Genomic DNA, 11,456 nt, shown 5'->3' on the forward strand with positions numbered 1-11,456 from the left:
CTATGTCGTAACCTGGTGGTATATTCTTCTTTCCGGTAAGCGAGCATGAGTGGTAAACTTAGCTGAACGTTATTCCTGTGGATGGACTAACCCGGTTGTTTATCTCATGTCTGATTACTCTCTTGATATGATTTAAGATTTATGAGTTACTATGTTATGAATATAAGCCCTTTATGTGATGTCACTCAGACGTCCGACTGTGGCGTGTTTGTCTCTTACTTTCAATATAAGCCCTTTATGTGATGTCGCTCAGACGTCCGACTGTGGCACGCATTGTCTTCCTTTTTCTGTTATAAGCCCTTTATGTGGTGTCGCCCCGACGCCCGACTGCGGCATTATTATTCTTGCAGTTTCCTCTCGAGGAGTCATTCAGACCCTCGTTTGGCACCGGTATTATTATTCTTGCAGTTTCCTCTCGAGGAGTCATTCAGACCCTCGTTTGGCACCGGTATTATTATTCTTGCAGTTTCCTCTCGAGGAGTCATTCAGACCCTCGTTTGGCACCGGTATTATTATTCTTGCAGTTTCCTCTCGAGGAGTCATTCAGACCCTCGTTTGGCACCCAGTATTTATTTTGGGATTTCGGGAGGACTACCGCCCGACTTCTCTGTTATTTTCCAATGCATCATTATCTCTATGTCTGAATGCACTTGTTAATCTGTTCATATGCTTCATGTTTACATTTGTTATATCTTATGTCCGAACTGTCTTGCGAGTACTTTCATAGTACTCACCTGGCTTGTTGATTTGGCCAGATGTTGACGAAGGTGATCTCTTGGATGAAGAGTTTGATAGTGAGTCCGACGCCTAGAGGAATCCCAGTCAGTCCCGTGCGATCCCGGATATTGGTCACTTGTATCATATATGCTTCCGCCACCCGCAATAAGTCTCCTCGAGCCTCACTCCGACGCTCAAAGAGCTGTTGTTTTCAGGAGTCATATCACCCACTTCGCGGTGATATTTCCACCACCGTTGTTATCGTGAGTTAGTAGTTATGGCACCCTATCCGCCGTTATGTTTTATCGGCGTACATGTAATAAATTGTTGAGCAGTCTCCGCTCAACCTTGTATTATATTCAGTACTCCTGGTATTTTTCTTCTGTGACCAAGATATTGTCTACCAGTGAGAAGAAATTCTTCTTTACTGGTCCGTAAAAGGGATTGGTCTCTCAATAAATATTTTATTGAAAAACCGGTCGTGACAGAACTTGACTCTCTTGGTTCATTTTTCATACACCTCATTGACAATGACTATTATCAGGACGACGCTGAAGGCAGTCAAGCTGATGTCGTAGAGGTAATCATTCTTCCCTTCGATTCAGATCCTCTCCCAACATCAAAAATCCGTCGAGCAAACCGGAAAGTAAAATTTTCTCACCCCCTTGCTTACTTGGACCCAAACTTTCTTTTGAAGATGCAGCAACACGAAGCTCGCCGCACAACCCGACACAGCGGCCAGGTAGTTACCTCCGCCGATTTACCGAACACTCCGGTTCGGAAAGACCAATCAGAGGTCTCTTATACTCTTGACACTTCTTGCCCCAAGGCGGGTTGTTTCCGACAGCCTCTTAATCCATCTGATTTGAATTATCAGGGAACACCTCACTCCTCTTCTGGCGAGTCAACAGCCACACAACTTCCAACCCTCAAGACAGTTCCTGGGTGAGCTATGCACTTGATTTTATCCTTGATGTGTTATTTTTTCATACTGTACTGATCTTTTATATCTGTTCTTCTCAGTGCTAAACCCAGACCTAGTAAGAAGGCCCGGTTAAATAAACCGGCTGACGACAACACAACTGTTGAACCGGAGAAGACTCCAGATCCGGAAAATGCTGACGCCATACTTAATGACCCGCCACCGCAGGATCATGACTTTGTTGCTGATCAAGTGGAAATTGATCCAATGGGCCAGTCCGATGAACCGACTAATCCAGTCTGCGACACTGATAAACCGGCAAGTCCAGCTGAAGCCGCTGACAAACCATCAACTCCTGTGAAGGCCGCTGATGGTGAAAAAGATGGTATTATGATTACTGGCATTGGCCACACCACTCCTGGCAATCCTGTCGCTTTATCAAAGCATACCGCCAAGGACGAGCTTTCTGCTATCGGCAAAGGCAAGTGGAATGCCGATTTGTCAAACTATGCCCATCTCAATGCTCAAGACATTCACTCTGGCTTCTTGAACCATCTGTACACCAGTCGCGACTATGAAGCCGGTTTGGTAAACTTGATGAAAGAGCGATACGAGGTAACTAATGCTCAACTCTGCATAATTGTTTCTCTTTTTAATTCCAAATATCAACTCCAGTAGCCCCCAAGTGACGGTTTATGATATCAATCCAGATCGGGACTTAGTAATAACTTAATTGTACATGCTTAGCCTCCAGGGACCGGTGTAACTTTATAAAGATGAACCGGGATTTTAAAAGAATTCCCATATCAGTATTTTCAACAAACATACATTGGCCCCCAAGTGCCAAGAGTAATACTTGTATTGTGCTTGGGACTTGTAGAAATTTCCGAGAACAAGCAAATATGCATTAGCCCCCAAGTGCCAAGAGTAATACTTGTATTGTGCTTGGGACTTGTAGAAATTTCCGAGAACAAGCAAATATGCATTAGCCCCCAAGTATCAGGTGCATAACTTGTTATGTGCTTGGTACTTCAAATATGTACCGTCAACTCATAATATGTCTGTTTCTTATAGGCTGAGCTGAGCAAATAGGAATCTCAAACTGCCGATCTGCAAGAAAACATCAAGTCCCAGCAAGCCGAAACCTCCAAGGCAAAGGATGAGCTGACCAGCGTTTTAGCCGCTATGGAAAAGCTAAAGGAGAGTTTCAACAAGGAGCGGGCGGATTGGGACACTGAAAAATCCGCTTTGCAAAAAAGAACCGAGGACGCAGAAGTAGCTCTTAAACCGGTAGTAGATGAGCTGACTGGCGTAAAGCGGCAGATACATGCCCTGACGGCTGCTGTGTTTGGTAAACATCCTTGCTTTAAGTTTTCAACATATCATCCCATACATTACCGGTTCACTGATGTTTGTAATGATGCAGGAACTCGCATTAGTCATCTAGGCTCTGATGTACAGAAGAAGCTGAAGGCTGCCTATACTCTTATAGAGCAGTTATATACCGGTGCACAACGGATTATCTGCACCGCTTCTCACAACAAGCCGCCCCAACTTTAATCAAGGAGACCTTAGAAAGGCTGTCAATGCTGCTTGCCCGGGTAGAAGAGTTAAAGAGATCTGCTGCAAGAGCTGGTGCTCTGACCGCGCTAACCCGGGCAACAGCATGGGTGCCCGATCTTGATCCGGAAGATGTCAACAAAGGCTATCCGAGCTTAAAAGAAGATGGGTCAGAATTTGGCAATGATGACCTCCGAGCCATAAATCGGGAAGTACGTCCACTGGCTTGCCAATTAGCTGAAGAAGCTGATCTTTCACATTATCAGGCAAGTTATGATGTCAACAACAAACGGGTTGCCGCACCAACTCCTGAGGTTCAAAATCTCATCCCGCCAATTCGTAAGCACACTTATCCCCCTGACATTGAACCGTCCACCCTTATAAGCGACGAAGTTGTGTTCCAAGCCCTAACTGGGATCGACTGGGCAACTATTGACTTCCAGCCGCTGGGTAGAGACGAAGAGGATGAACCGGTGCAAGATGATCCGCAGCCGTCAGGTCAAGCTGGTGACGAATCATGATCTGGAGGCCGATTTAAACTTCCACGTGCTGCAATGCTTTTCGAGAAAACAATTATTCTTTTGGCACCGAAACGCCTTGTAATAGGCTAGTTAAAACACTTGGTATGCTATGCCATCATGCATATTTATTTGTGCCTGACACTTGTTAATCCGCCATGCTTAAGATATATGATGCTCATAATTTGTAGCGATTTACTCAAGCTATTCCTGCACACAAAAAGTAGATAGTGTCCTGGAGGTTTACCGCCGGACGGGTCATGATGCCCAGATATATAGCCAGGGTTTATAACCAAGGCTGTTAAAAGATAATCAAATATGAAAATCATGGATACCTGTGACCTTGAGTCATAATGTTGGCTGACCAACTGTTGTGATGAGGGTGATCACCCTAATCTGGAATAATAATAACTCCTGTCATATTACACTAGTTTATGATAAAATCGTTCCGGGTTGTGAAAAACACCGGTTTATCCATATTCAATTCTGGCGACTTATAGCCAAAACCAGACCGGGTTAATAATCTCCGGATTATGACTGATCGTATACTGACAACTTGTAGTTGAAAGTCAAGCCGGGTTTAATGAACGCTGGTTTATCAGAACATTATAAATGTTATCGAAAGAGAAAAAACTTGGCAAAAAAGCATACGAAAAAACTTGTAGTCGAGGCTTTTCACGGGCTGCCAGGCCCCAAATTCGAGGCTTTTCATGGGCTGCCAGGCCACTGAGTTAAACCATTTCACAAAGCCTTTTAAGATGGTCCTCAATCCTTAACCAATCATCGTTTTAACTTTGACAAGTGCAGGGTCTCATCAGATTGACTTGTCGAAGTTCGGCGGGTCATACCAGGTTTACCTGGACGGAGTGACTTACTTAAAAAGGCAGGCTAACCCGGGGTTTTAGGTGTATACACCAGGCTTCCAAGCCATGGCTTGATAGCCTATTACAAGTGTAGATTCTTTGTTCATTGCGATAGCAAAGAATCCCCAAGCAATATTTTGAGCTGTGCTCGGTGGGTGCCTATGTTTGAGCTGTTCTTTTACAACACTCTCTTTGGCCCCGAAGTAATTTGGCTTTGAACCGATCAAGAGGTGTGACTATGGTTCGAATACGACCAAGCCCCCAAGTGATTTTTCTGGTGGCTTTGCGCCGATCAAGAGGTGTAGCTATGGTTCAAATACAACCAAGCCCCCAAGTGATTTTTATATAAAGCTTTATAAGCTGAATCAAGGTGTAAACCGGGCGCCGCTTTATGAACAGAAGCCCCCATGTAACCACACATGATATAAGAAAAACAACAGATACCCCGCTTTAGCTGAGGCTCCGGTTTATTATATTGATCATAATATATACATTGTCATAACCATGTACATAAGTAGAGCCTATGGCTCAGGTATAGTAAGGCCGAAGATGAGCGATATTCCACGGCCGGTGGGTCTCCTCCTCCGATTTACGTGAGTATTTGTGCTCTCCAACATCTATAAGGTAGTATGACCCGTTATGCAGATTCTTGCTGACCACAAAGGGTCCTTCCCAAGGTGGGGATGACTTGTGCATATCTGTCTGATCTTGGATGAGTCGGAGCACCAGATCGCCTTCTTGAAAAGTTCTGGTTCTAACCCAGCGGCTGTGATAACGACGCAGATCTTGCTGATAAATCACCGAACGGGCTACTGCAATGTCACGCTCCTCGTCCAACAGGTCAAGTGCTTCCTGTCGTGCCTTCTCATTATCAGCTTCAACATACGCCGCCACACGAGGCAAGTCATGATGGATGTCACTAGGGAGAACCGCCCCTGCTCCATAAACCATGAAAAAAGGTGTGTAACCCGTGGATCTGTTGGGCGTGGTGTTGATGCTCCATAACACAGAAGGTAACTCCTCCACCCAACAACCCGGCGTCCGTTGCAAAGGACAGCCGGGGCTTGATGCCTCTCAAGATCTCTTGATTGGCTCTCTCCGCTTGACCATTAGACTGGGGGTGAGCCACGGATGATACGTCAAGCCGGATGTGCTCACGTTGACAGAACTCCTTCATAGCACCTTTGGACAGATTGGTACCATTGTCAGTTATAATGCTATGTGGAAAGCCAAACTGGAAAAATCACCTTCTTGATAAATTGAACCGCCGTAGCTGCATCACACTTACTGACTGGCTCTGCCTCCACCCACTTAGTGAACTTGTCAACTGCCACCAACAGGTGGGTCTTCTTATCCTTAGATCTCTTAAAAGGCCCAACCATATCTAGCCCCCAAGTCGCAAACGGCCAAGTGATTGGAATCATCCTCAACTCTTGAGCCGGCACATGAGCGCGTCGTGAGAACTTTTGACATCCATCACACCTCTTGACCAAATCCTCAGCATCAGCATGAGCCGTCAGCCAATAGAAACCGTGACGAAATGCCTTGGCCACCAGAGATTTTGAACCGGCGTGGTGACCACAATCTCCTTCGTGGATCTCACGCAAAATTTCACGGCCTTCTTCAGGAGACACACAACGCTGAAACGCCCCTGTCACACTGCAATGATGCAACTCTCCATTGATTATAGTCATGGACTTGGACCGCCGGATTATCTGCCTGGCCGAAGATTCATCCTCTGGTAACTCACCCCGGTTCATATACGCCAAATATGGAACTGTCCAATCCGGGATAACACGAAGAGCCGCCACCAATTGAGCTGCCGGATCAGGAACAGCCAAATCCTCTTCGCCAAGGAGCTTGACGGACGGATTATGCTGCACATCCAGGAAGACATTGGGTGGAACCGGTTTACGTTGGGAACCCAAGCGGCTTAAAGCGTCCGCCGCTTCATTCTTCCGCCGGTCCACATGATCGACCTGCTAACCTTTGAAGTGACCTGCAACAATATCCACCTCTTGACGATAAGCTGCCATGAGTGGGTCCTTGGAATCCCAAGTACCAGAGACTTGTTGAGCCACCAGGTCCGAGTCACCGAAGCACTTAACTCGGCTTAGATTCATCTCTTTAGCCATCCGAAGACCATGGATTAAAGCCTCATATTCAGCTGCATTGTTAGTGCAAGGGAACATTAAATGGAGAACATAACAAAACTTATCACCTCGTGGCGAAGTTAATACAACTCCAGCCCCCGAGCCCTCCAATTGCCTGGACCCATCAAAATGAATAGTCCAATAGGTATGATCTGGCTTCTCTTCTGGCGCCTGTAATTCTGTCCAGTCATTGATAAAATCCACAAGTGACTGAGATTTGATCGCCGTTCGGGGCCTATACTTCAACCCATGAGGCCCAAGCTCAATAGCCCACTTGGCAATCCGGCCAGTCGCTTCCCTGTTCTGGATTATATCCCCCAAAGGAGCAGAACTGACCACAGTGATGGGATGACCCTAGAAATATTGCTTAAGCTTTCGGCTGGCCATAAAAACTCCATACACCAGCTTCTGCCAATGCGGGTACCTTTGTTTGGACTCAATAAGTACCTCACTGATGTAATAAACTGGCTGTTGAACCGGATACTCCTTTTCGGCCTCCTTGCGCTCCACCACAATAGCCACACTGACAGCCCGGGCATTAGCAACCACATATAATAGCAAACGCTCTTTATCAATAGGAGCAGTAAGGACAGCCGGTTCGGCTAGCTGGCGCTTTAAGTCTTCAAACGCTTCATTGGCGGCGTCGCTCCTGACGAAATTATCCGTCTTCTTCAGCATCTGATATAGAGGGATGGCCTTCTCACCAAGGCGACTCACAAAACGGCTCAATGCGGCAATCCGGCCCGCCAGGCGTTGAACATCGTTGATACACTTCGGTTTAGCCAAAGAAGTTATAGCCTTGATTTTTTTTCCGGATTAGCTTCAATGCCCCTGTTAGACACCAAAAAGCCCAAGAGTTTGCCTGCTGGTGCACCAAAGACACACTTGGCCGGATTAAGCATCATTTTATAAACCCGGAGTTTATCAAAGGTCTCCTTCAAGTCATCTATCAATGTCTCCTTCTTTCTAGATTTCACCACAATATCATCCACATAAGCATGAACATTGCGGCCGATCTAATCATGAAGACAATTCTGCACACAGCGCTGGTAAGTCGCCTGGGCACTCTTAAGCCCAAAAGGCATAGGTACATAGCAGAAGGCTCCAAAAGGAGTTATAAACGTTGTCTTCTCCTGGTCCTTAATTGCCATTTTGATCTCATGGTACCCAGAATACACATCCAGAAAACTCAAACGCTCACAACCCGTCGTAGCATCAATGATTTGATCAATACGAGGGAGGGCAAAAGGGTCTACTGGACAGGCCTTGTTGAGATCTATGTAGTCCACACACATATGCCAAGTGCCGTTCTTCTTAAGTACCAGCACCGGATTAGCCAACCATTTAGGATGAAATACTTCAACGATGAATCCAGCCGCCAAGAGCCTGGCTACCTCCTCACCAATAGCCTTGCATCTTTCTTCATTGAACCGGCGAAGAAACTGCTTGACCGGTTTATACTTGGGATCGACATTGTGAGTGTGCTCAGCGAGTTCTCTCGGTACACCTGGCATGTCAGAAGGTTTCCACGCAAAGATGCCCCGATTCTCACGGATGAACTCAATGAGCGCGCTTTCCTATTTTGGATCCAAGTTAGCGCTGATGCTAAATTGCTTGGATGAATCGCCAGGAACGAAATCGACAAGCTTAGTCTCATCAGCCGATTTAAACTTCAAGGCCGGATCATGCTCTGTAGTTGGCTTTTTCAAAGAAGTCATATCCGCCGGATCAACATTGTCCTTATAGAACTTCAACTCTTCTATCGCGCAAACCGACTCAGCATAAGCCACATCACCTTCTTCACATTCTAAAGCGATCTTGCAGCTCCCATGGACCGTGATGGTCCCTTTATGGCCCGGCATCTTGGGTTGCAGATAGACATAACAGGGCCTCGCCATGAACTTAGCATAAGCCAGTCGTCCAAACAGGGCATGATACGGGCTCTTGATTTTCACCACTTCAAAAGTCAATGTCTCTGACCTCGAGTCATGCTCATCTCCAAAAGCCACCTCCAGAGCTATCTTACCAACTGGATACGCTGATTTACCAGGCACCACACTGTGGAAAACCGTGTTGGACGGTTTAAGATTTTTTTCTGTTAACCCCATGCGACGGAAGGTTTCATAATAAAGGATATTGATACTACTCCCCCCATCCATGAGTACCTTAGTGAACTTATAAGCTCCAACCTGAGGCGCCACCACTAATGCCAGATGACCCGGATTATCAACCCGGGGTGGATGATCCTCTCTACTCCACGCGATCGGCTGCTCAGACCAGCGCAAGTAACGGGGCACCGCCGGTTCAACGGAATTCACTGCCCTTTTATGAAGCTTCTGATCGCGCTTGCATAGACTAGTGGTGAAAACATGATACTGCCCACTATTCAACTACTTCGGGTTGCTCTGATAACCCGACTGCTGTTGTTGCTGCTGACTCCCCTGATGATTATAACCACCTTGGTTGCCCTGATTGCCATGTCCGCTCTGATTACCGTGAAAACCTGAACCGGAATTGCCTCCACCGTAACCCAGCCCATGAGATCCAGGGCCTGAACCGCCGCCCGGTCTGTGATCATACCGAAAAAAGTCGGAGTTTTTGAACTCCTGCATAATATAACAATCCTTCCAGAGGTGCGTGGACAGTTTGTCCTGCGTCCCATGCTTTGGGCAAGGCTGGTTTAACAGATAAGACAGGCGCTCCGGATTAGGACTTGGTCCTCCACCACGCTGGGGCGGTTTACCCTTACGCCGCTGGCCCTTGTCCTGCGTGTTGGTATTAGCCACAAAATCTAAACGGTTATCTGCCTTACGCTTACCGCTGTTTCCACAACCCACCGGGTTATGCTGTTGCCCCTTGGTGTTGCCGCTCTTCTTTCCCTTCCCTGTCTTGTCATCGTCAGACTCGGGGCCCTTGGTACTATCAGAGTCGGCATACTTTACCAAAGCTGCCATAAGTGTTCCCATGTCATTACAATGACGTTTGAGCCGTCCCAACTTCAACTTCAGAGGTGCGAACCGGCAATTGCCTTCCAATGTCAAAACTGTTGTATCAGCGTTGATGCGGTCCGATGAATGCAAAATCTCCGAAACCCGACGCACCCAACGGGTTGTTGATTCTCCTTCCTCCTGGACACAGGCAGCTAAGTCCACAATTGACATGGGCTGCTTGCATGTATCCTTGAAATTCTGGATAAACCGGGCCCTTAATTCGGCCCATGACCCAATGGAGTTAGCCGGCAAGTTCTTCAGCCAAGTGCGGGTTGTCCCCACCAGCATCATGGTGAAGTATTTAGCACACGCTGCATCGTCCACATCCAGCATCTCCATTGCCATATCATAGCTTTCAACCCATGACTCGGGGGATAAATCGGCGGTGTAATTCGGCACTTTACATGGGCCCTTGAAGTCCTTGGGCAGGCGCACGTTGCGCAGCGCTCGGACGAGACACGGCACTCCCAAAGAGCTTGAAGTAACCCCTGGTTCCACCGATGTGGTTGGACGAACTGGAGTAAGTTGGCGAGCTCCATGTTGCGCCGCTAACTCGGCCTCTCGACGTGCCCTAGCACGATCCACCACATCCTGAGCATCACCATCGCCACCCGCCGGGTTATGGCCACGGGGCAGATTACGGTTTCGCGTGCTGCTTGATATGGCCGGTTCATCGATATGCCTGCTGTAACTCCGGCTTGGGCGGGGTGTAGAATGGATCCTTTCGCGGCTATATGAATAAGGCTGCTGCTGAGTCAAAGCTGTCTGAAGGAGCTCCCTACCTCATCGTGTCTCGACCGCTACTGGGGACTCGCCTTCGATCGGGAGGGCAGCCAGTCGTGAAGTGGCAGCGACAATGTTATCCATCGGGTTAGAGTAATGACCCAGTGGTGTTGGGACGTGTTGTGACAAAACGTTGTTCTGACGAGGCGGATCAATCGGACGTGGCTGAACCGGCGCCCCCGTTCCAGGTGCCTTCACCCGGTTTACCACCGGCGGATTACTGGTCCCCGCTCCTGGGGTATTAAAGAGGTTCTTGGCCTCATAAACCGGTGGTAGGTGAGACCAGTACCTTCTCCTCATAACATTGTTTGACGCGCTCTGATCCAACATAAGCCGGTAAGCCTGTGCATCCAACGCGGCCCGTTCCGCAGCCATCCTGGTATCCTCGGCTGCCAGGTCGGCCTTGGCATGGGTTATCTGATCTTTCACTTTCGCGATTTCCGCATTATGCTCATCTTGATTCGCCGGATTAACCGCTGCCATCAGTGTTGCCAAGGCGTCAAATAAATCAGATAAAACCTGAGCCAGCGGTCGCACGGGGCCTCCTACCCCGGCCGCTGTCGCTGCTGCTGATCCAGAAATCACCGCCGCTGCGGTCGAAGAGTGGAGTGTTGGCTGTGTACCGGCCATGAAGATCGCAACCCGATTTGGCGGATCGAAGGGGTCCGGAATACTGTCGCCATCGGAACAGCCCCCAATCCGGCCATCTTGCAACTGGTACAATGACTCGGTCTCTCCGGTCGATGACTCATCGCCGGAATAAACGACGGTTTCACCACCAGATTCCGATCTATCCTCAGATTCCACTCCGTGGATGACTCCCACGAAGGCACGCTTCATGACAGGCTTAACCCGGGCAGATCTCGCACGCTGAGCCGTCTCGATGATGTCGGTGCAGATGTCCGGCTCAGGGCCCGGCTCGCCGATCTTGCTAATGAAAACGTGTATGC

The sequence above is a fragment of the Triticum aestivum genome, chromosome 2D (assembly GCF_018294505.1).
Source record: "Triticum aestivum cultivar Chinese Spring chromosome 2D, IWGSC CS RefSeq v2.1, whole genome shotgun sequence".
Taxonomy (NCBI): Eukaryota; Viridiplantae; Streptophyta; class Magnoliopsida; order Poales; family Poaceae; genus Triticum; species Triticum aestivum.